The sequence below is a fragment of the Lepeophtheirus salmonis genome, chromosome 9, assembly GCF_016086655.4.
Source record: "Lepeophtheirus salmonis chromosome 9, UVic_Lsal_1.4, whole genome shotgun sequence".
Classification (NCBI taxonomy): domain Eukaryota; kingdom Metazoa; phylum Arthropoda; class Copepoda; order Siphonostomatoida; family Caligidae; genus Lepeophtheirus; species Lepeophtheirus salmonis.
This window is the reverse complement of record NC_052139.2, coordinates 18,409,111-18,434,629: the sequence shown is the minus strand read 5'-3', so window position 1 is coordinate 18,434,629 and position 25,519 is coordinate 18,409,111. Positions and strand designations below refer to the sequence as shown.

Below are 25,519 nucleotides of genomic sequence, written 5' to 3'. Positions count from 1 at the left end.
TATTTTTCATTCAAATAAAAATAGAAGTATGGATCATTAAATTTATATTTCTTCAAATTCCCCCCAAAAAAAAAAAAAAAATATATATATATACCAAGATATGATATGAGTGTGTTACTAAATCATATGGAAATGGAAAAAACCCTCAGCACACAATCCTGACGCGTAACCAACGTTACGATCCGAGCGCGTTTTTTGCATTTGTTATTTTACTATTATTTACTTTGTTTTGGTAAGAAGAATTATTCTTTAAGGCAGTGATACTTCATATATCTTGAGTGGAGCAACGTAAATCTAATGATATTTTTTTGTATCTATGTAATTCTGTGAATTCCTTGTTGCGGTGTTCCAAACTTTAGTAGCTTCATATTCAACACATTCTTTATAACAAAGTAAGTTTTGATTTTGATCATCTAATCCACGTAGATACAATCATGTTTTTTAATTGATTATATCTTTATAATTATACATTCAAATTAATAGATTCATTAAAAAGATATTTTTTATTTCTATATTTACGTTTATTTGAAGTCGATTTTGAGCTTGTACTGTTTTTCCCGCTTAAAACAGGGCACTTAATGAATTTATAGAAACATCGACAGATCAGTTGTATAAAAAAAGGCATGTTGTTCTTTATTAAAAAGAACTTTAAGTCATCCTAAATTTGAGGGAGAAGGGGGCTTCTAAAAGAAATTACACATTGGTATAATGTATTTTCAAGTGGGGGGCAAAATTATATAATTGTACCCTCACTAGGGGGATAGTCCGTGACTAGGATTTTTCTTTGGGAGTAGTCTTTTTTTACAGTTTTGACAAAAAAAATTTCGTTTTTTTATACATACTAAATTGGACAAATGATCTTTTTTTTTGAAAAAATTTAGAATATAATTTTTTGAAGGGATACAATTTTTAGTTTTTTATAAAAAAAATATTTTACAATAATTTGATCTTTAATTATTTTAGAATTATTGTGCCACTCTACGTATGTCAAGTCGAAATAATGAATTGCATAACGTACACAAATAATGTCTTTAAATTATTATTTAAGTGACTTAAAAGTCAAATTATGTAGATGTTATAGTCTTTGATATCATCGATGAAGGCATGATCCTATTTTACACTTTGACACATAATTAGTTATTTTCAATATTAAGTCCATATTTTGGATGTATTTATGTACTTTACAAAGAAATTCAATAATTTTTAATTATTTAAAGACGTATCTAGATGTTTTTGATTTTTAAGCTTTAAATTATGCACTTAAATTATTGGAAATTAATCTTTTTTCTCTTAAAAGCATATGTCAGACATTTTCCATATGTAAATTGACATGGTGTATTTCTACTACTAAAACAATGATATTATACTATGTGTGTAGAGTCAACGATTTGTAAATTTGTTTGACGCTCTATTATAAGTTTAACTCAGTTTTAATACCAGTTCCTTTAATTTACGAATATGCATAGGTTATAAGTATCATTTTAACTTATTTTTATTGATTACTTACTTTTTAGATAATAAAGCCATTAACTTAGCTATTAAAAAAGGTAATCGGACTTCAATTATAACATTGTTCTCTATGCAGATGTATTGTTAGTTCTTAGCTTTAATATCTTGGATTACAAGCTATATCTGTAGAAGAGAAGTATTAGTAGACAAAAAATGGGTAAATGCATGCTTCTATAAAAATTAATTTCACTGAGTTCTGAAAATTTGACAAAGAATTTTTTTTTAAAGTGACAAGATACTCTTTTTTTCAATGTAAAAAAAAAAAATATTTCGGGCAAAAAAATTAATTTTGTTTATGAGACGAAATTTGAACTTTTTTTTTTAAAGAAAATACAATTTAAAACAAAAAATATAGAAATTTTTTTCACAGTTAATGACGATAATTTTTGCTTAATTTTTTTTTATCAAGAAGCACAAAGTTTTGGCTTCACAACTTTTTAATTTAAAAATTGTGTCATAACGAAAAATTATTGAGGAAAAACCTTTTCTGGTAAAAAACATGTGGAAAAACATTTATTTATAGAAGGGCGTGAAACCTCTCCCACCTCTCAGTAATCACGGACATAACTGTACTGTTCACGAATCAAATCTGTTGCCTTTAAACTAAAGTACAAATTGAGTGAAGAGGCTATTCACATCCAATCCTAGTCGAGTATAACGTCACAGTTAAATGAGACTTAAGAGGAAATCGAGTCCAAGTAAGACGTACTAATCCTCAGCTTTGCCATTACATGAAAATTACCAACGTGTTTGTTTAATCACAAAGAAGCTGAATGGTTCTTGCTTAAGTGTCTTGCTCTTAAGTGAGCCTTTTTGATCTGTAAAATGACTATCAATCACTCAAAACATCCTCCTAATTGTTTTAATTTGTATGTCTCTCAATTAGAAGTATTACGGTATATCAAACAAAAGAGTATTCATAACGAATAATGGAAATACACAAAGACAATTTGTTGTAGACATTGCTAGAATTGATAAAATATAATATATTAGAGTTAATTAGTACTTCTATACCCATTTACTAATAGCAGGATCCAAACTAAGTAAAGAGAATTAGCTAAATGGATATATTCAAAACTATACTCTAATTGACATAGATGAATCGTTTCGTGTATTGAATTCGTAGTTAGACAGTACGAGAGAGTCAAATGAAATAAAGCTTTGACATACTTTAATTAACTAATTAAGAGTAATAGTTATACAAAACTTTATTCATATATATTTGAAATATATACATAAATAATTACTAATTCATTTTTCCCCTTGTAATGTTGCACATTAATTTAAATAAACCATAAGCTATGTCTATGTCAAGCACAGAGGATTTCTTACGGATCAATTAGGTCGCGTGAAATGGAGGCCTTCAGGACTTCAAAATGTGTATAAAGTAAAACACAAGCCCTTCTCTCGATAAGTCTAAAAAAAATAATCTAGAGGATTTAATTCTAAAGATGATGGAGGCCGTTTCTCCTTAACACAGAATCTGATTTTGTTAGTTTTTTGTTTTTTTAAACGTACAAACAGTATTTTTTCCTGATATTGGAGTTATGACTCTTGTTCTCATACATAATCCCTTCCCGAATAGGTCAAAGGAAAAACAACACCCCGAAGTACAGCAATGTTCACCTCCGAATTGACCTTTGGATCGTTTACAGGAAGAAAATGAAGGGTTATCATTTTCTCATTATCTCTGGTATGGGCACGATCACCCGACCCCCAGGAGCATATTTAACAATACTCCCATTTTCCTGGCCAGAAATACCGTTTTCGAAAATTGTGCTTTTCGAGACATGAACGATCTACTTTATCGTCTTTAAATCGACATGTGTATCAAAAACTATTTGTTTTTAATTATGTTGCTCAACATTTTACAGCTATTGAAACATGTTACGGAAAGTTTTACAAATGAAACTTCGATTGGCAGGAATTTTTTTTTTTTTTTAACGATTAGATATTCTATAATTAAGATTATAAATTTACTTTGGGGGAAATTATTTTTTTAAACTCAATTCTTGTATGCTTGCACCCCGTCGTTCCTAGAAAATGAAGTATACTTTATATACAGGGTTGATCTTATCTAGTGCTACAAATTTTATTATTTTCAATTTTTCAAGAGTAAAATTTAAACGAGAGGTTTTCTGAGGACATTTATATAACAAAATCATCTGAAAATAGTTCTCGGCATAAGTTTTATTGAATATGTGAGCCCTCAGCTCTAAAAATTACTTCGATACAAGGGCTAAGTCCCCCGTAGACCTTGAATATGTAGTCAGACTCAAGCTTGGTCCATTCTTTCTTGACAGAAGCCTCTAGAGACTGGGCATCATGTAATGAGTAGCACACTCCCTCTCTTCTAGACGCACCTAGACAGAAAAGAGGAAGAGTTTCCCCTTGACAGAGTAGGCGGTCACATACTGAGGTCCCAAAAATCTGGAAAGATAAAATCAACTCTGCATATGAACTTCAAAGACAATTCCTAGGTCAGATGGAGTAAATGTAATGATATACATTATGTTTACTTTTACTTAATCAGTGCACTTTCATCTTACCAATTATAAGAACATTTAAAAAAAAAAAAAAAATACCGTCTCCTTATGAGCCGCACCCTGTATATTTAAAATTCATCTACCCATACATATTACCATTACAGTCAAGAAACTATAGTACTACTTATGGATTTAGAATCGACAGATGTAATTATTTGAAGAAATGTTTATAATAGAGCCCTCGAGGTAGGAGACTAATCATTTAGCTCTAATTGTATTTACGTATCTAGGTATATACAGAGATATTACAAGTGTACTATGATTACTATTGAATCTAATGTGGACTAATACCTATTTCATTCAATTCAAAATCCTTCCTTCCATTCGAACCAATTAAACCCTATGATCCATCCTTGAAATGATGCTTGCAATGATTATAATTATGGTAATAAGATAGATAAATGATTATGCATTTGTGGATATACATACCTATTCCAATTACGTACATGTATACAATGCCAATATCCTTGCTGAGTCATTGAATTATTGGTCGTTTCTTTTCCATTTGTACGAATAATTATAATTAGATTTACATATTATGTATGAACGCGCATGTTCGAAATTTGTGCAATTGGTCTCACTAAAGAGGCGTCCACAGGATTATATATTATTATAATTACCACGATCAGTTTTGAGTATTTTAAATCCAATTTAGGACTCACCCAAGTAATTAATACAATTACTATTTGATAGAAATTGACGACAATTTCTCAAAAAGTACATATGTAATCTGACTTAATTTTGAGGAAAATTATTTTAACTTGCTTTGATATTAAGGGTCTATATCTGAAATTCTTTTTATATAACTGTGGAACTATATTTTTTTAATAGTAGTGAATTATTCACAGCTCTACAAACTACAACTAATTGGAACTCAACCAATAAGAGACAATCGTGTATGACAGATGGCAAAATAATTCATTAGGAGTTTTAATTTAAATGGAATTACGCGGTCCTCATCTATTAGATAAGACATAATTTGACGATTGGGTTGAACGATGTAATTGGCTTATTACCAACAGATTTTACACCCCTTACATGTTTAGTGTCAAAAAATTAATATTCTTAAAGTAACTATAAGTTTTGATATCTTTTATTATATTAAATTTGCTTAATTCTTTGAATCACCAAAATATGATGCATCTATTTTTTTTTAAATCCTGATTAATTTGTTCATTGATAGATTTAAAACGTCAAATCACTTCTGAGTGTATGATTGTACATCAAACAGGGATTGAATAGGTTCAAATTTAGAATCGAGAACATTATTATATGTTGTATGGGGTGGGGGGATATCTTCCCTCCATTGCAAAATAATTGTTGTCAGATTTCATGAGCTGATGAGGAAAAGACAATAATTTTGTCAAAAATGAATAGTGTTTTGTCAATTTAAAAAAAAATTGTTGTATAGAAAAAAATGAACATTATTTTTGTGTCAAATTTTAAAATATTTTGGAGAAGACATTGTTTAAAATTGTTGTCAAATTTTATTTATTTGACAACAAATAGAAAATTAAAAACGGCGTATCTCAAAGGAAAACCCTCTCAGGAAAAATATTGCTCTTGAGCTCTATCCCACATTATGTCAATATGCGCAAGTTCGATACTCAGTTATTTCTAGAGAAAGAGATATACTGAATGTGTATGGTTTCAAATACGATTCCTAGGTCAGATGGACTAATTACAATGTTTACGTATTAGTTCACTCCATCTGACCAATCAAAGGAATATTAAAAAGAGTTGTCCTATAAAATTCTTTTGAAAATCATGAGTCAAATTTGTCAATAAATTTATCCTTTTATTTCATAAAAATAAATGGAAATCTGCAAGAAAAAGAAAGCCCTTGAAATTTCTGAGCCAGAAAACCTCCAAAGAAAAAAATTTCTAGTTAGGGTCTTCTACAATAGTGACATTTTCGTGGAAATTTAATTATCTCTTAGAAAACAAGAAAACATGACGAAATGTGACCTTTAATTCTCTTTTTAAATCAAGCTAATGGCTTATTAATAAATTCATAAAAATTTTCGGTTTATAAAAAAAACTTCTAAATAAAAAAACCATGAATTAAATTTGAATTAAAAAACAACCAGAAATAAAATTATCTTAATAAAAAAACCAAAACGGTGGATAAAAATTTCTGAGATTGACTCAGTGCTGGGGCATTGAGGTCACTTTTCCTATACGTCGCACTGTTAGGCAAAAATAATGGCACTGCAAATTGTATATATTTTGAATAAAATGATCGTGACAAAAAAAAAAATTATTACAAATCTTTTGTTAAAAGAAAAGTCATTAAAAAAATCCATCCAAAATGATTTATAAAAAAAATGTCTCTAGAATTTATGGTATTGTGTTCTGTTAAAACAATTAAAAAAAACATTAAAAAAATTTCGAATAAATTTAAAAAAATATATATTAACGTCACCACGACAATAAACAAAATGTAACCGCATCTTGTCTTTGCTTTTAGACTAGAAAGAGAGTGATATAGCTCTCCCATTTGCGGAATGCTGTTATCAAAAATGACACCACGAAAGTTTCGAACCCCTGTTGGTCAATAAATAATTATGTTTGTGTCTGTTCTGATCAATACAAGTATTAATTTGATCAAAAATATCAAAAAAATGACGTAGGTACAATAAGTCTTAGCTCTTCTTTGAACAAGTAAAGATCGGTGTGTTTAAAAAAGCTTCCATCGTCCAATGAGGCAACAACATAAATTGTTTTATTACTATTACAAAGACTATGACTCCAAAACTTCATCTAGACAAGTGTTAACATGTCTAACAAAATAGTTTTTTTTAGAGAGCTGGGAGGGTTAAAACATATGATAATACATTTTACAGCAGAGTCAAAACGGTATCGAAAATGATAGAATCGTTGGTCAAGTGGTAATCCCCACTCACGGTACCAACGGCTCTGCAACTTATATATAGAGTTGTATAAAATATGATCGTTAACGTAATTATTTTTTCCAATTGCTATCTGAAGAATATTTTATTTTTCAAAGGTCTTATCATGATTCTTTCATTGTCGTAGGAGAGAACATATCCGACAAAGGTCTACGAGTGTGTGCACCTATGATAGATGGAGAATAATACGGATGAATTGTTTGGGACTTATAAGTTTAAGTCCTTGTTGTTTCCAAGTAGAATTGAGGATCGAAACCGGAATAATTCCTGCCAATATTCTTGTTAGATTCGGAGTGGTATTTGTGCATATTTGTTTCTTCTTATAAGTGCTCGCAGCTAATATGATAAAACATCATGATACCTAAGCTTCTCTGCTCTTAACCATTCTTTACACTTTCATGATTACCGCATTAATTTTCGGTTTCTTTTATTTTTACTTAGCCGTATGTATATAAAACCTTATGCAAATTGTATATACATCAGGGGTTCTCAAAGGAAGTTGGCTGGAGGGGCTGTAGCCCCCCCCCAATAAAGAATTTTTGCTTTCTACTAGAAAATTTAATATTCGATATTTAATTTAATTTTCCAAATATTTTATTCAAAATTATTAATTTTCTATGAATAACTATGGATTTTTGAAATTTTCCTAAATTAAATTTATTATTTAATTTTTTTTTTTTCAAAAAGTTTATATTTCAAGTATAGTTTTGAATTTTTTTCCAAAAAATATTATTTCGTATATATCGGTGGATTTTTCATTTACTTTTTTTTTTTTCCAAAAAATGTATTTATTGAGAATAACTATGGATATTTAAATTTTTTTCTTGTAAATACCCATGAATTTTTAAAAATTAAAAAAAAAAAAAAATTCATTTATTTTTTGTGAATACCCATGAATTTTTAAAAATTAAATTAAAAAAAAAATTGCTATTTTTTTTTCCAAAAAAATCCAAACACCCAGACACCTCTCCCTATATATATATAATATTATCCAGCGGATGCCTTTGTACATAAACCTCCAAACAAAAATCCTGGAACCATCCCTACTTACTCTCATTCTTCTTTGCTCTCCACGTTGATGAAGTTTGTAGATTGTATGACTCATATTTCAAGTCATTCAATGGACAAACATGCAAAACAAAAGACATACTCAAAGATATATTTTCATTAAAATACGCACATCATAATTTTAAAACTTAATAAATTACTAAGTGGAATGACTTTATTACTCAAACGCAAAACAGGTTGTGACATTGAAGCATTATAAATAGCACGGGGTTTTATTTGATTCTTTTCAATGCACAACTTTGAAATTATTATTATTATTTTTGTACGACAATACAACTTTAATTCAACTTAGTGTCTACAATTAAAATTCGATTCTATTCACAGTATATACGAATGGTTAGAATATTTTTTCTATAACAAGAGCAAATTCATCAGCTTCGAAATTTATATACATAATTAATTGAACTTTTGCCTAATAAAATGAATTTCGTCTTATTTTGAACCACTATAAAAAATAAGCAATATCTTTTTTACCTCAGGCATAATCTAAACTTAGGAGATAAAAATAATTTTAAAAAACTTAATATTTTTACAATTTGTAAATCTTATATAGAAAGTTTTTTGACGTCTTCATTGACTACAACAGAAGAAACAAATCAAAAGTGGAAACCAAAGGAAAGTGGGTGGGTAACCACATTGTAACCAAAGTAAAGAGTAGTCAAGGATTTTAGTGACCAGCCCTTTGATTATATGGTACAGCAACAAAACTTCTTTTTTTTAAAAGGGAATAAAACAAGTTTAATACATTAGAAAAGTTTTTGTTTTTTTTCATAATCATATTAAACATTTATAGTTTTGTTTTCTATAGTTTTAAAAATCGTGTCAGAAAGGTGACAGCCTCCCTTGTCCATATCCCAAACTTTGGCATTTTACTACCAGGGGATTTTTTCATTTTTTTCATTCTCTTTAAGCAAATTTTCAATTAGAGGTTATAAAAACGCATTTATACATATATAAATATACAAAATTTAATTAATTACATATATTATTGTATAATTGTGGATTATTAGTTGGTTGAGTAATTAGTGGAGATTTTTCAAATATATTATAAATCATGGTTTTTTTGAGAATAAATCCGGTTTCAATTAGGACAAATTGTACCACTTCAGAATTGTTCCATGAAATCAAATTTAAGACCACTAGTTTTAGCCTTCTAGCATCATATTCATGGAGTTATTTATATTCAAAAATTTTTACAAATTTCAAGTTATGAAAATGAATCGAAAAAAAATAATCGTTTTTTGTATATTAAACGCTTAACTAATTAATTTATTTTCATAAATTGCACCAATACTTTTTTTTTAATTATACCTTCAAACAATTTTTATTAATATTTATGTTCAACCACAAACGTCTGTTCCTCAGTAAAAGTGCATCAGAAATTTCAAATATTAAATTTTTTGGAAAAAAAAATTCAAATATTATTATTTTTTGTTCTGCTGCATAATTTAACCCCAATTAAAAAATAAAATTATCTTAAAAATAATATTAAAAAAATCTCAGGCAAACTCCCAGTAGACGCCCCTGATAATTGAACGTAAATTCACCCCAAAATTCTTTTTTTTTCTCTAAATTTAATATAAAAATGATTACTTAAGGTTTTGTTGATAAAAATATTTCAGAACATTTCATTTCCCATCGTTTTCAAAAAATTATAAAAAAACATCCCTTGGAACAATTGTTTTTTTTTTTTTTAATGACAATCCTGCCCTGGATTCTTACTTTTTTATTCAAGCTGCCTTAATTATTTTAAATACACCCACATACATTTGCATCAATAAGTCATTTGTACTTTTATTTGTTTTTCATTCAAATTTTTTACACACCTTAGTATGACTCCATCAAGCATCGTTATTAGGCAAATAAACATAACAATAAAAACGTACATTAGAGTTCATGTACCTTTGACGCAAACAATCTTCCGGATTGTATGTCTTAAATATAAAAACACTTTGTTAATGACTGCCATGTACTTGGATATCAAAATATATAGGAATATTTTAATACTTTTTAAAATGATCCTTGTGCTTCTCTGACGAAGTTCCGACAGTTTGGACAACTTCCCACTTCTACACTTTTTACATAATACATTCAGAGGCGTCCGCAAAGGGTTGACTGGAGGGACTGTAGACCTCCCCTTAAATTAAGAAATTGTTGCTTTTTACTAGAAAATTTAATATTTGAAATTTTATATATCTTTTCAATTTTTTTCCCCAAAAAAATTTAGTATCTGAAATTTATTTCCTAAACTTTAAATTTTTTGTGTACAGCTGTGGATTTTTTAAATTTTTTCCAACTTTTTTTTTTTTTTGGAAATGGCTTTAAATTTGATGAGGATACCCCTGATATTAGTATTACTTCTGGTAACTCCACTCAATTTGATTCTACAACCCTGATCTTTACACTCTTAATCCAAAATCGTCTGAGGACAATGTCTCGTATTCACATTAATGTGATTTGAAGTAGTCAATGACAAGTTTAAAAAAGAGAGTATTCAAAACACGTGGCGATTTAAAAGGGAGGATCCAGCCTAAAAATATTTCTATCCTCGTTGTGTGTGTTTTAAAGTCACGTATACTTGAATAAAGGGCTAAAATTGTATAAATGACGTCATTGAGAACATGGGACAACCTTTTTTTAGGCTTTTCTCAAACAAGGTCCTCAAAAACGTCAATGAATGAAATCTAGAGAAAATGATTCTTTTTAGGGGTTAATAAAAAACACGTAGTTCTTGTAAGGGTGTGAAGAAAAGAACCACGTAGGTCCGTATGGGGAAAGTTATAATTATGTAGAAAAAAGAGCTACGTGGTTTATGAATGAGGCCAAACACTGTATGTATACAGATTGAAATTCCCTCAGTTCGACAACCATAATATTTGATTAAATAATTATGCATATTTCTAAAAAAAAAAAAAATTTTTGTAAAGAAACATAATTGATAATTGTTGGAGGAATTATTATATAGTAAAATTGACTTTTTTTAAATCTTTAAGATATTTGCATATGGTATCTAGAAATTGGAGAACTGTATTTTTTTCAAATTATAAAAACTTCAATTTATTTCAAAATGGGGTCTAAATATTTGAAGTATATTGAGTATAAAAAAAAATATGATGAGAGTTTTCCATATTTTTATTCATTGACATTAAGATGTGTACAGTGTAATTGAATTAAATAGGTACATGAAAATGTATGAGAATGCAAACAAGTTACAAAGTATATTAATGCATGGGTACTATATACGTTGATTTGATTGACCATTAGCACTCACTAACCCCAAATCTTTCGCACAATCTCAATCAACATCATTTTGGCTTATAATTGATAGGCTTAACCATGATTTAACACAATATATACTACATATCAAGGTTAATAAAAATACAGAGTTAGACCATCATGTAATCGGGCATGCTAAAATTTTAAATTTGATGTATCGTACCAACTGATAGGAAAGACAAATAGGTTTTGACGTCATAGAGAATAACAGTAGTACTCTAACAGTAACAGTTAAGGAGGGCAATATATAGCTACTCTTAGTAACATTTATTCTGTATGACGTCACTATTAAAAAGTGTGGTGGATGTCAAACAACAGTAGGAAAAGCGTTACGGTATAATCTTGCATTTCTATTAATCTAGCTATAAAAACATCATTGAAAATTGTCGAAATAATCGTGAGTGTAAAAAAAAAAAAAAAAAAAAGAATGGAATGACGAAGCTCAATGGACAACGCACTCGGGAAAAATTATTCTCTTGAACTGAATGTGCGTTGCTTTTCCCCTCGATGGTTTCTAGAGAAATAAATTTACATCATGTATATGGACTTCAAAGAAGATTCCTAGGTCAGATGGAGTGAATGGTAAAGCAGAATATTTATTTATACTTAATTACTGCAACTTCATTTGACCAATTAAAGGAAAATTAAAAATATCAATGTAACTTGGTAACATTGATAAAGGACATCATATCTTCTGACAGATGACCAAATAAAAGCTTTAGTCATCCTTGCTCCCTTAAACGTTTGAATGTTCAAAATAGGGATAAATAAATAATAATAATCTTGTAGCTTATACACTTACACTTATTTATGAATTTATGCTCAGGAGGATTCGATAATTTTTACAACCCTTCTTATAAATATAAGCCCCTCTTAGAATCATGGTAGAATTTAGGATTGAAAATATATTAATTCCAGCCGGTGCCCTTGCTTGATAATAAGTGAAACTTTTGTTTATTCATTATTCTTTTAAATTGTTTGCAGCTGATCTAAGAAAATGTCATGACAGCTAAGTTGCTCTCCTTCATAACATTATTCAAAATTTCATGGTTACCATATTCATTTACGGGGTTTTTACATGCTTAAAATGCTTACGATTTACAACTCTAAAGTGAATTGATTGAGGACAAGAAATGTAGGATACTTATTGAAAAACCATATCGGATCCTTGCATATGTTATAATTAATTTAATAATTGTACCCTGTTAATAAGAATGTATATTGCTGTAGTAACATATTTAAATATATTCTAATATATAGCAAAGCTTTTAAGTTGCAATTACTACCAAGGTGGTCCCTGATAAGCAGGGTACTACTATTTTATTTTATTTAATCTGCCTGTCTAGTTTTTTCATCCTTGACAGATCGATTTGTTAAAAGGGTTGAAGGTTTAAGTCCTTTTATTTATTAGTTCAAATATATTAACAGTAATTCACAAAGGGTTTTTATTTTTATGACTTAGTTTTTTAGGTCCTCAAGATGGCCGATATCAACAATGCTGAAGTCAGATGAAACTATTGAAATCTGGAAATGTACTAATTCAATAATTAATGAAGGTTGAGTGATTGAAATGAATATATTAAAGTATAAATAATTAGTTACAAAACAATACAAACCTGAGCTCTCTATCTTAGATACAAGTCTAGAAAATTCCACTTGCACGTGATTGACAAATTTCCAAGCAGTTGGGCGATTCCAGGACCACTATCTACGCTGCTGTCAGCAAGTCCGAAACGTTGGAGAGGAGGAAGGCTCTATAAAAAAGGTCAAACTGGATCCAGAGGAGTAAAAAAACAGCCCAGGCCAATCTTCTCAAGTTCTTAAGGGACCATGCAAGAGATCTAGGCTTTCACACCGGACTGTCCAGAGAATTATAAAAAGTGTCACTATTGGTTCCACTACAGCTCTGATGTCCACCCACCTTTTTCGTGGATGTCGAGGAGAAGGTCTGCCCCTGTCCTTCATCCAAACACCGAGGTCTTCAAAGCCACTATCAGCCAGTACTGGGATCCCTAGACAGAGGACTACATCAGCAGTGGGTGGCAGTCCTCCTTCTGTCACCACCTGGAAGTTATCATTGTCGCTAAGGACAACTACATTAATGATTAAGAGAGCTCAGATGCACATATATCTATAGTATTAATTTTGTTGAAATTCTATTCTTAGTTAATAAATTATATCCTTTTGAATTTTAAAATTGAATGTGTTCTAATTTTAATTGACCACTCTATATAGATGATCGAATTAAACCATTAGTTGCTGATTATTTTTATTACACCTTTCATATGTTTAAAATTAAGTCAATTAATCGAAATATTGCTTCACAAACAGACAAGGCAAACGAGATTGCTACTTCCTACGGAACATACACCAACACAGATCCGAAACTTGATTTAGGGAAGCAGGTAGACTAATTACAGTTCTCAATAAGGGCATTAATGACGGCATTGCCATCTAGACGAGATTCAACGAGATAGTATATCGGTACACACAGCAAAGGTTAGACAGTCCTTTTTAGATACCAACATTCCATTATGGCAGAAAATTATGTGGCCACCATACTTGCCAGATGCCTACCTGCTTGATTTTTTTCTCTAACCACATTTCGAGGCCAGAACTTTTGGACAAAGACCCCGATTTTCGAAGCTATCAAACCCCAATTACAATATTACCTCCTTTAAGAGCTTCCAGCGGGGCATCAAGACCATTAACAAAGTCGATGAAGGAAACATTGAAGATTAGAAATGGCAATATATGTGTTAATATCCGTAAAAAATTTAGTTAATATAGCTCTCATAGTTTTCGAAATAAAACTCGTTAAAATTTCAGATTCAAAATGTCTATTGTTCTATGACATATCCCGTTCCGTACAATAAATATCAAATAATCTAATAGATCCTATAATAAAGACTAAATATTAAAACTACAAACATAATAAATCAGTACATCTATTGACAAAAAATATAATTTTGCTTATAGACAAAGTTGGTATTGTAACTTTATATTATTAATAATAATTGGAGACATTGAATTTATTTCCGTCTAATTTTAGTATACAGGGAAAAGATTAAGAAGTGAGGGCCACAATTGAATATTAATTAAAATACAAAATATTTTGCACAGCGAATTTTTATTAAGAAGGGAACAAAATGGAAAGTCAAAGTAGAAGTTTCTTTTAAAGGGCCCACCTATCTCCTAATCACGAATTTGTGAGTTTTTTCATATCACGTAAGGTTTTTGAGCTTTTGGTATTATTTTTGTAAACTTAATAGGTTTGGATCAGTAGAATGAAGAGATTCACTAAAAAAAATATATAAAAATAAATTTATATCCCTCTACAAAATTTAATACCCATAAGGACTTAAATTACATAAGATACGTCAGAATCAGTCAATCATTGAGTAAATGAAAGTTAAGGTCAATAAATTTCTATTTTTGACTTTAACGATATATGTTTTAAGGATGAATACCATCTTGTTTTCTTCTTATTTCCAAGGGCAAGAAGAACTTATTTGAGGCATAAATAAATGGTCTATCTTTTTCAGTTGAATGAATTGATCTATAGGCATTGAAGCCTCAATTAGAAATATTGATTTGATAAATATTTTTTGAGGAAGATATTACTCAAGATTTGATGTAATAATATTTAAAGACTTCATGGTCTACCTATTTATACAGAAGGGTAACACGTGACTTACTTTACCCCTAATCATTGTTCTGGGCGTTGATTAGTTGAATAAGAATAAGTTCTTGCTAGTTATATGAACACTTTTCAACAATTATTGAATTATAATTCCGTAATTAGGAAGAATTTACTATTTGGTATCTGATTTTGGCCCCTTTTTTATGTTTCATTGTGGATGAAAGGTTGTGTGAGGCAATGAAGGTAACGACTTGTGGAAGAGCAAAAATATTTTCCTGTTGAAAAACAAAGGAAGGGCTAAAAAAAATATATATTATAAAATTTCAATTATTGGACACGTCGTTACCTTTCGTCCAAAAAGAAACAGATCAATGGCCAAAATCAATTGGTAGTTAGCCAAATAATTCAGTCATACCAACTGCTATTTATTTCTTAAGACTACCATTGTTATAATATTGTTATAAATATATTTCTTAATATTAAAATCCTATATAGTATTTTATTTGCCTCAGTATTATAATATTGCTTTGTAATATTTTAATAAAACCGTAGCTATACATTTGCATTTCTATATGATAGCCAAATTTTATTCATAGAAATAATATTTGGCGAATATAAATATACATATATTTATATATACGACGAGGAATCAAGAAGAAATTGTATTCCAGTTCTTTTGGAAAAGGATCATAAGTATTTATCAAAAAGAGTAATTATGAAATATCAATGAAGTATGACCTACCAGGGAATCGACAGTTGCCACCTAGATACCTAGGGCATTTTTAGTTAGCAAGGTAACGCCCTGATGAGTGAAGCCAATGCCCCCACCCTCACACCCCTAGTTCCGACGGCCCTGATCTGCGACATCATTGAAAACATTTTATTGTCCTTGATTTTCCATGGAAATATTTCATCATCAGCACTCAACCCTACAATTGTTATGTCTACCTACATATGTATTTGAATTATCGACTATAATCATTGAACATTAATCATGCTTAATCTAAACTATTTTGGATCTAAGCTATTTATACATTTTGAATGAAGGTTAATCTGTAATTCAAATTATGTTCATTTGAAATAATGTAAGGAAAACTAGGGACTGGTTGCAACTTCTTTTATTTTTGACCAAGATCATGTTTGACTGAGGTACCTACAAATTTAATACACTATAAGTAAATCTTATATATATTTATAAGTCTGTTTTTGCTAACAAAACGGTGGAACAATCAGATCCGAAATTTAGTGAGTAGACCTATAAAATAACTTGAGATGTTATGATATTTTTTTTGGGCGTTCGAGGACATCAAGAGGCTGTTTTTGACCGAAATAAAATCTTATTTTCCTAATAGCTTTCTATTTGATATGTTTCCTTCTCTCTCTCTGTCTCTGGTAGTTTTTAATATGTTTGAATATATCAAAAGATTATACTAGTCAATAATAGGTTTTTCACAAGTTGAATTTGAAATTCAGAAAATTAGACTAAATAATATTTTATAGTATGTAATAAATCAATGGAATTTTTCTACTTTTTAATCAATTAAGATATGCTTAATAATTATATCGCTGATCCGTATTATCAATTGGATAAGTCCAGCTCTGACTAATAAGCTTGATTGCTGTCAAGTGTAAATATATGAATGAATAAATAAGGATTATTCATAGGAGGAAAATTGAAGAACTTGTTGCAAATTGTTGTTATACTGAGCGTTACAATACCTCAAATTTCTCCCCAATAAGTTTTGATATCAACTGATCGCGAAAAAATCCCTAATTTAAATTATATAAGTTAATGCCAACACAATGAGAGACATTGAGCATTATGACAAAAATTTTGAGTGTCTAAAAAAAATAATTCCACCTCTCAAAATTATATATTATTTTTTGCAATAATCTGAATTATACAGGGTGTGATACTATAACTTCCGTTTGTATAATGTGTGGTGATCGGCCTGTAGAGTTTGTAGGGGGTGGTAGTTGTTTCATTCTAGAGGCAAAATTGTAAAAGTTTTTTTTTTTTTTAAATTCAATCTCTCACTACCATACGTTGGACTATTTTATAAAATGAAACTAATTGCAGTTTAGCTCTTGAGTATTTATTGGTGACATTTATGCAAATCAGTTAATTTATTCAATTTCCAATATATACAAGGAAAAAAAACAATTTCTTCAATTCATTTTCATATTGTTAAATTTGTAAAAAAAAATTAAAGGCCAATAACTCCACAAATAGTTATACCAGGGAAATATAATTGGTCTTATCAGATCCATTGTCATACAAAAATTCTACATTAGTGCAAATGGTTCAAATCAAATAATTGAAATTGGATCTATTTAGAAAAAATCAATTTTGTAAAGACCTTTCAGAATCGTCAATTACTAATATTTAATCTACTAATAATCCGCTACAACAAAACATGAAATATTGTTTATTCAATTATGAATTTTTTGGTTTAAATTATTGTACTTCGAAAACTTCTTAATAATGGTAAAGTTATTAGGAAACAAAAAAATGGAATACCTAAGCTCGGTTTATACACTCTCTGGACAATGGGGGACGCCATTTATCTGTTATGAGAGTCAAAACTTTGTAAAAAAAAACTATAAATGTGTACTATCTTTCTAAATAAAAAATAAAACTTCTCTGGTTTTAGAACGTCTTTTATTGCCTTTTGGAAATATAATTATTATAATATAATGTATAATTTGTACCTGTAGTCTTTTTGATGTTTGAGAAAAAAGGCGTTTGCAACTCTTGCAGTCTTCCTTACATACATTTTTTGCAATTTTTCCTCATTCGACGGAAAAAATGGTCATGTTCAAACACCTTCAACATTTTATACATGGGTACAGTTGTGAGTTAGATATGACAAGGGCGTGGGATGGATCTACCACGTTGTATCAAATTCTTAATATAACAATCAAAGAGGGGTATTAAATTTTTTAATGGATTCTGCCACCCGTTAGATATGTCTGTCTCTTTATTGTTAATTGAATATCATTACATACAATGAATTTGACGAATATCTACATAGGTATGTTTACTACTTTTAAATATATACTTCTTTTATCTTGACACAATCATTTTCATTGATCAATCTGAGGACATGAAGGGACATTCAAATCACTCTCCCCAAATAGGATGAATTTTAATATGTAATTGTATCTCAAAACTTTTCCTTCAAAGATCAAAGAAACAAAGGTTTTTAACTTTTTAATCAGTTAGTATGTAGCAACATCTTTCCACCTGTTGTGTTGGTTCTTCTTGTCTGTATGGAGCTGTAATGGACTTCTTGATGTTGTAGGAAGTCTGGATGGAGATGCCAATAATATTTGTAGCCTTCTCACTACTGACACTGGTGCAGAGGAAATCGTAAACGCGTTGTCTTTTTAGTTGAGATGGGATTGTTCATCTTTGTTATGGTTTAGTAGTGCAACTGTTGTGACGTTAAAGATGGAAAGAGAATAAAAGGGGAGGGGGAGGAGACTTAGTATGTCTAAGACATTATTACAAACGTCATTCTACCCTGAAGTATCTGGCCTATCAGTGTATACATATAGATAAATAAAACCAAAAAATTTCAGAGATCAAATCGTTAATTAAATGCACCTCCATGGTTTGGGTCCCACTCTGTATTATCGTCGATAACGTAATAGACAGTACGACGATATACAGGACCTTGCATTTATATAGGGACTGAATTTATCTTCTTCTATTTCAATATAGTTTTTTTAATGATTCAATTTATTCTTTATTTTATCGACAAATATGTTATCTCTATTTTTGACAAACATTCTCTTGATTCTTGAACTGAAGGTCTTGCACGCGTTGACAACTTCAGCAGGATCAATGGTCGTCCAGTACTTGGTAATAGATGCCTTCAGGACTTTGATACTGTTGTGGCTCGTAGCATAAGCCTGTTTATCTAACTTCCCCTAGAAGTAGAAGTCCAAGTGGTTCATATCAGGGAGTTGGGGAGGAGGGGAAGGTTTCGTGGCTCCAAAAAGGGATTTTATTGATGTTGAGAAGGTCCTGAGTCTTCTCGGTCGTTTTTGCAGGAATAAAATTCTGCTGAAACATGACTGGAGTTCCATTGGCCTCCTTGATCATCCAGGGAATGACAATACCGGGACGTGCAAAATTATTTACCGACGATGTAAATATACTTTTTAAGAGGTTTTGTGGCAATCAATCTGATTGCTTCGTATTTTTACTGTTAAAAGAAACAAAAATCCTTCCTGTGAGAGCGTAACAACTTCCACACGTGAGACCATGTCCAATCAGGAAACAAAGAGGATCGAAATTGCAGCCCTCTTCCGAGCGGGAGTGCCTCATAACAACATTAAGGAACAGGTTAGGGCCTCGTTGAAGACAATTTATAACGTTTCCAAGCGCTTGGAGGCTGGGGGTGATCTCAAGCATTCCCCTGGGGCTGGCAGGAAGCCCACTGTCTCAACAAGGCAAGTAAAGGCAGTGTTCAAGAGGACTCCCAACAGGTCCATTGCCGACATGGCCAGAAAGATGGGAACGTCGAGATCAACTGTTTCAAGGGCATTGAAAAGGGCTGGAGGAAAGTCCCTGAGGTGTACTGAACGCCCTCTGCTAACTGAACGTCAGCGAGAAGTCAGACTTGAGCACACCAAGAAAATCTTGAAGTATATCAAGAGCTCATCTGGATGCATCTTCATTTTTTCAGATGAGAAAACTTTTACAATCGATCCTGTCTTCAACAGGCAAAATGACCGTGTTGTGAGCTTTGGAGATGTTTAGAAATCCAACGGGAAGGCCATGAAGCCGGTATGGTTCCCCGCTGGCTCAGATTAACAGCGGAGGATTATGTGAATATTCTGGTGTCCAAGGTCCTTCCGTGGATCAAATCCATAGTCGGCAACTCTCCTTGGGGTTTCCAACAAGATGGAGTACCCGCCCACGCTTCCAAGAAAGCTCAGGAGTGGCTCAAGGACAACATAAACTTTTGGCCAAGGACTACTGGCCCCCTCAGAGCCCAGATCTGAACCCAGTAGACTTATCTATCTAGGCGCACGTGGAGACCAAGGTCTGCAAAACACGACAAAAGACATTTATGCCTTAAAGGCTACTGTCAACAAGGCCTGGGCCTCCATGGACGTCGATTACATCCAGCAAGTCTGTGGCAGCTTCAGACGTCGCCTGACCAGTGTCATTGAGTCAAATGGTGGCTACATTGATTAAATTTGATCACAAACTATTTTATTATTCTAAAAATGTATGAATAAATTGTTTCTCAAGGCATTCGAAATGTCATTATTGTCCGCAAACTGTTCTGAACAAAAATCGGTAAATAATTCTGCACGGCCCGGTAGTCTTCAGAACTTCACAATATGTATCTGATCCGTCCTGTTCCATCGAGTTCAAGAAGAATGGGGGCATCAGTGACCCTTTGCTCTCCAGGACTCTCGAAGTCATAATGTATGTCGGAGACTTGGTCTTGAAGATGTGAGGAACGGCGGACTTCTCATCGGACAGTCACTTATCTTTTTGTATGCTGTACGTCCCGTCAACGATCCAGCTTTTCCTTCACTATAGCAATGAACGAGTCAGCGAGTTCGACAATTGTTGACCTTTTTCGTTACTTATTGTCCGACTCAATCAAAAGATAATAACATAACCTCTCACATGGTTCATTAAAATGATATACATATGCTCTCTTTATTGATGTGAATGCAGTTAAAGTCAGTCCCAATTTATCTGCAAGACCCTGTATCACAAACTAGATAGGTTAAAATACGAATATCTTCGTACAAGTTCCGGTAACAAAATTGGTATTGGCAACGTTTTGAACTAAAAATGTAACACAAAAATGCCGTTTAGGGTAACTTTTACGGACGTCACCAAGTTTTTATTTGAGTTGGTAGCTCCCTCTTATACCATCACATTAATTTGATGACTTATTTAATATTTAGGATACTTTTTTTTTTTTTTTTGAACGATGGAGGTTTATCTCATAAATTAGTGGGTTACGTCATTTATGGGTCAATTTTTTAGTGAGTCTTGACACTGCATATACCATTAAAAATGCTAATTTAATATAGTTACGTTTTATATGTGTCAGTATCCCGTTACTATGCATATACCGGTATGCCGAGGATCACTAATATACCAATCTATTCTGTCGGAGATTTTGGTTATTTTATATTCTCATTATATCGTTTAAAGATCTTTTTTTGCAGAATTCATTCGTATTTATGACACTAATATCACATATCTAAATATATGTATATTATTCCTTGAGAGAAAGTTATAATTGTTCGGAAGATTTATGGATGTGTCTACTTATGTTCTTTATTTTTGCATAGCCATCACAAAGCCTTTAGTGCGAAATTATAAATATTGTACATACATTTGTATTTGATCACGTAATGCATTTTACAATATGGGATTCAAAGGAAATCAACCAAATATTGCTTTGAATTTGATTTTATGTATGTTGCATTAAATATGCTATATTAAAGTGGAAATCTGTTTTTAAAAATAAAGAAATGAGTTTTATTTCCTTGAAATATGCATATAATTATACATTTTTTTAATGTAGGAGCGCTGATTTATGATTGTTCTTAAGTATATCTAAAAAAAAAAAAAAAAATTGCTTTTAAAAAGAATGCAATATTTTATTAAATTACGTTTATAGTTATTACGAGAGTAGAGAAAATAGTATTTGACAAGTTTCTCCAGTGACGAAGAAAAGAACGGTCTTACGGATCCAAACGTCATTTTGAAGAATTAATTCACTTCTGTATTTTTACAAAATAGTCCCGAGCAGATATTAGTTAACTATTTATCTTTTTGATACCCCACTTCAGGAATGGCATTGGAGTATATTTTGCCTCTCTTGTCATTCTCTACCTACCCATAGTTGGTTTTTGATCTCTGGAAGGTGATCCCTTGAGTTGCAGCAATATTAGGAGGTGCCTTGATGAGGGGCTCAAGAGTGCATTTGTAATCATTTACCTTAACTACTGATGCTCGAAAAAAAAAACATAGAGGAAATTCATAAAATAAAATACCTGAGTCCCTTTTTTTTCGTTTTGTTTAGTTTCCACTCACCTGGATTACTTATCCTTCTTTTACCAAGATTTAACAAGTTTCCCTGAGAATTACTGGGCCTTAAAATGCCTTCCACCGCCTCAATTTTTGATGATTAGTGTCAGCTGTGAACAAAGTTTACCGTTGGCTGATACTAATAATCAAAAATGTCTGGATTGCTATAAAGTCTCTTTGTTTTGTTTGTGTGTGAAGTAAACCAGTCACTGATTGGCTATTTTTGACACATAGGGACTTCTAGTTCTACATGGCTGCACATCAGAACATCTTTCACTACAAAGGTGCTAGGTGTGAATATGGGGGGAAATAAAACAACCTAGAAATTAAAGAGTACATACTAAGAACTTAAAAAATGCAATAAACTCATTTTCATCAAAATGTAAAAAAAGGAACATCTTTGCCTATGTTCTTCTTCAATTAGGGACTTCGTTTCATCTAGGTATTCTACGAATGTGTAAAAATTACCCCGGTCCTTAACATAGTGGAGGAAAAGATCTGGATATATTTTGATGTAAGACTGAGTCCCTCGGATCGGATCATTATAACGTCCTCATGGTATAAGGATAGGTATAAGATTAAGTGGCTTATCTCCAAAGTAAAAAGTATAATATACACGAAGTGAAACACAATAACTATGAGCTCACTTCGTGGCTCCATGATTACGTCTCTCAAGCAATTACCAAAGAAAAAGAAAAGGAGAGTCAATAATTTTAAAAGTTTGGACTCGTGTTGTCTTGTTGAAACATGATTCATTTCCTATTCGAGTTTCTTTTGTATCCAGTCTTCTACAAATGGTTCAAACGGGTTTATGATCGTTATTCAGCTCCTGGGCGACGCTACGACTGATAACACGAAGGTATATAGGTATATCTCTACATGTTCATGATTTTATCGACATTTTGGACCATAGGCCAGTGAGTGCCTGGCGCATAATTTACTACCCACTTCAACAGAACGAAATCGCTCATACCACTGTTGTGTAGTACGAACCTAAAGAGTATCGACCTGCATACATCGCAAATTTTCTTGGTCCCTATTGACACGTTTTTCCTTTTCAGGTAGTAAGAATGAAAAGTAGGGCGAATTTCTTCCTTTAAGACCTTCATACTCGACGCACACTAATTCACGATTGATCACGCAATAATATCAAACAAGCATTTGTAGTATATACTCACACCTTTACCAGACTTAATTGCATGATCCGTTGTCACCAATAATGAACGGGATATACTTAGATTACTAAAAAAGGGCGGGAAATACGAAATTACTTTTTATATATTTCAAAACAGAATCATTTTACAATATAATTTAATATTTAAAAGACATGCTCTGAAATTCCTTGCTTCATACTCAAATCACGATTAAACTAGTCAAATAAAATCATGAAAATGAATAACTACTTTGTATGTATATCGTACATAGGTGTATTTGTGCATCTTGAGTTGAAATTCTTTCTTCTTGGCTTTTGTGTTCCTTGAATACATACACATACATACATAATACTAAAATAGGCATAATTCAAATAAAAACTAATGCATTTTTTTTTATTTCTCTCAAAAGTAATCATTCGTATTTATAACAAATTTGTATATAATATATTGCTTAGTCGTGCCTCTTACATACATATGTGGCTTGTCAACACAAAAATAAGCACGAATGAAACTCTGAGGTATTTTAATTCATCCCAGAAGTTTGAATAATAAACCTATAATTGACTCAAATATGTCTTTGAAATATTGGGCTAAATGTACCTACATATTTGTATGAAGGAAGTAAAGCAATAGAGAGAATTCACGTTCCGTTTTTGTTTTAGTTGTCGAAGCAAGAAAGTTTATAGCTCAATTCCACATTTTTATATAAGGTTGTTGTTTTTTTCTACGATCTCTGTCAGGATTGTGAAAAGTTTTAGAACAATATTCTGCATCCTTTTATCAAGAGTATTTTGGTTTCCAATTTTTACTTGAATTTGTTTCTCTTAATGTGAAGAGCGGGAAATGTTAATACATTAAAGGAACCTATTTTGTTCTGCTTGCTGACAAAGAAAAGATGAAAAAACTCACAAAGTCGGGAATACATTTCGCTCTTTTGAGAGCTGTTTTTAGGAGTAGGTCTTGGCTCGGAGTTCTCTTTTAAGCTAAAATACTTATTTATGTTAATCTAATGCAATTCATCCTAGCAATTTGTATAATTTTATGTTTGGTATAACACGTATGATATGAATAATAACAATAAAAAATATATTGGGGGTTTTCTCCTTTTCTTGATTTTTGTTCCAGGTTATTTTAATGTTGACCCACAAATTATGTAGATTCCCACCTTATTATTATTACCTATATATGCAGAGTATTTGAATAATGTATAAGGGTCATCTCATATTCTACAAGGAGCCCATCTCGATATCTGTGAAGATTTGTTTGATCTTGAATATTACATTGGACTGCATCGTACAGTTCTTGGAATTAAGTAGAGATAGATGCTTTGATTATTTATATTTTCCTTCGATGAATAAGCTACGTGATCAAATGCTTGACATTTAAGTGCAATAAGCATACAAACGATTGGGCATGAGGAGAAAACTTGATTGTGTGTTTTTGTTATACGTGAGGAAATATTAATATTGGTATCGTAAGTGTATGTATCAGAGGCATTTGACTTTCAACTAAGTAGACTTTTTTCCTATTTATTCGGCAAATACGTAATGTAATGCAATGCCCAATTCTTATTCATTCCACCAACACTCCTTTTCTTTAAAAAAAGAAAATAGAGAGACCGAAAATAAGCTAGTAGTTAGCCAACTATTAAACTAATTGTATACCTTGATTGTGAGGATATTCACTGCTTAAAAAAGTATAAGTTGAGAACCAGAAATCAACATAGTATGTACAGGTTGGACAACCAAGTGGTGGACTGTTAATTAATGTCAACTTTCTCATTAATATAGGAAGGCTTAGAGATTATTTCTTGACATTCTGGTTCAGCCATCTTTTGTGCACAAACATTTTTTTTGATATACATTTCGTCATCACATGAGTTAGCAAAAAACAAAAAAGGCAGCGCATTTCAGATTCCCTAGATGCTGAAGTTGAGGTGGAGAGGATTTAAGATATTGTAAAGTGCTTCTGGAGTATGGTTTTCAAGGAGGCCAATATGAACAATTGAGACTTCTCCAAGAAAGCAGGAAGTGAAGGGCACAATTTAAAGAGGGGTCCTGTATTCCTGTCCAGCTATGAGAAGAAAATCAAGGAAGAGCCCACCATATGGATGAATCGCCTCACTAGGGAATTTTCCTGGATGCTAGAACTGTCAGGAGGGCTGTAAAGGGCGATTTGGGGTTGTCTTCAGTCATGACACCTTCTGACAGAGGTCATGAAGGCCAGGAGGCTCGAGAGTTCACGTTTTGCTCCCCAACCCGGTATACTTGTATTGTGATTTTGTAGAGAAAATTGTAATTTTGTAGAAAACAAATAGAGGACTTAAACCTGAC

The 25,519-nt window shown here is 31.4% G+C and overlaps 1 protein-coding gene across 4 annotated transcripts in view; it reads left to right on the top strand.

The window, feature by feature from the left end:
- Positions 1-256: 256 nt before the first annotated feature.
- The window catches only part of LOC121124807 (uncharacterized), a 149,766-nt gene continuing 124,503 nt past the window's right edge, over positions 257-25,519 (top strand). For all 4 annotated transcript variants that reach the window (XM_071891235.1, XM_040720005.2, XM_040720006.2 and 1 more), the window contains exon 1: positions 257-392. The gene's annotated coding sequence lies outside the window, so the exon portion shown is untranslated. The remainder of the gene's footprint in view (positions 393-25,519) is intronic.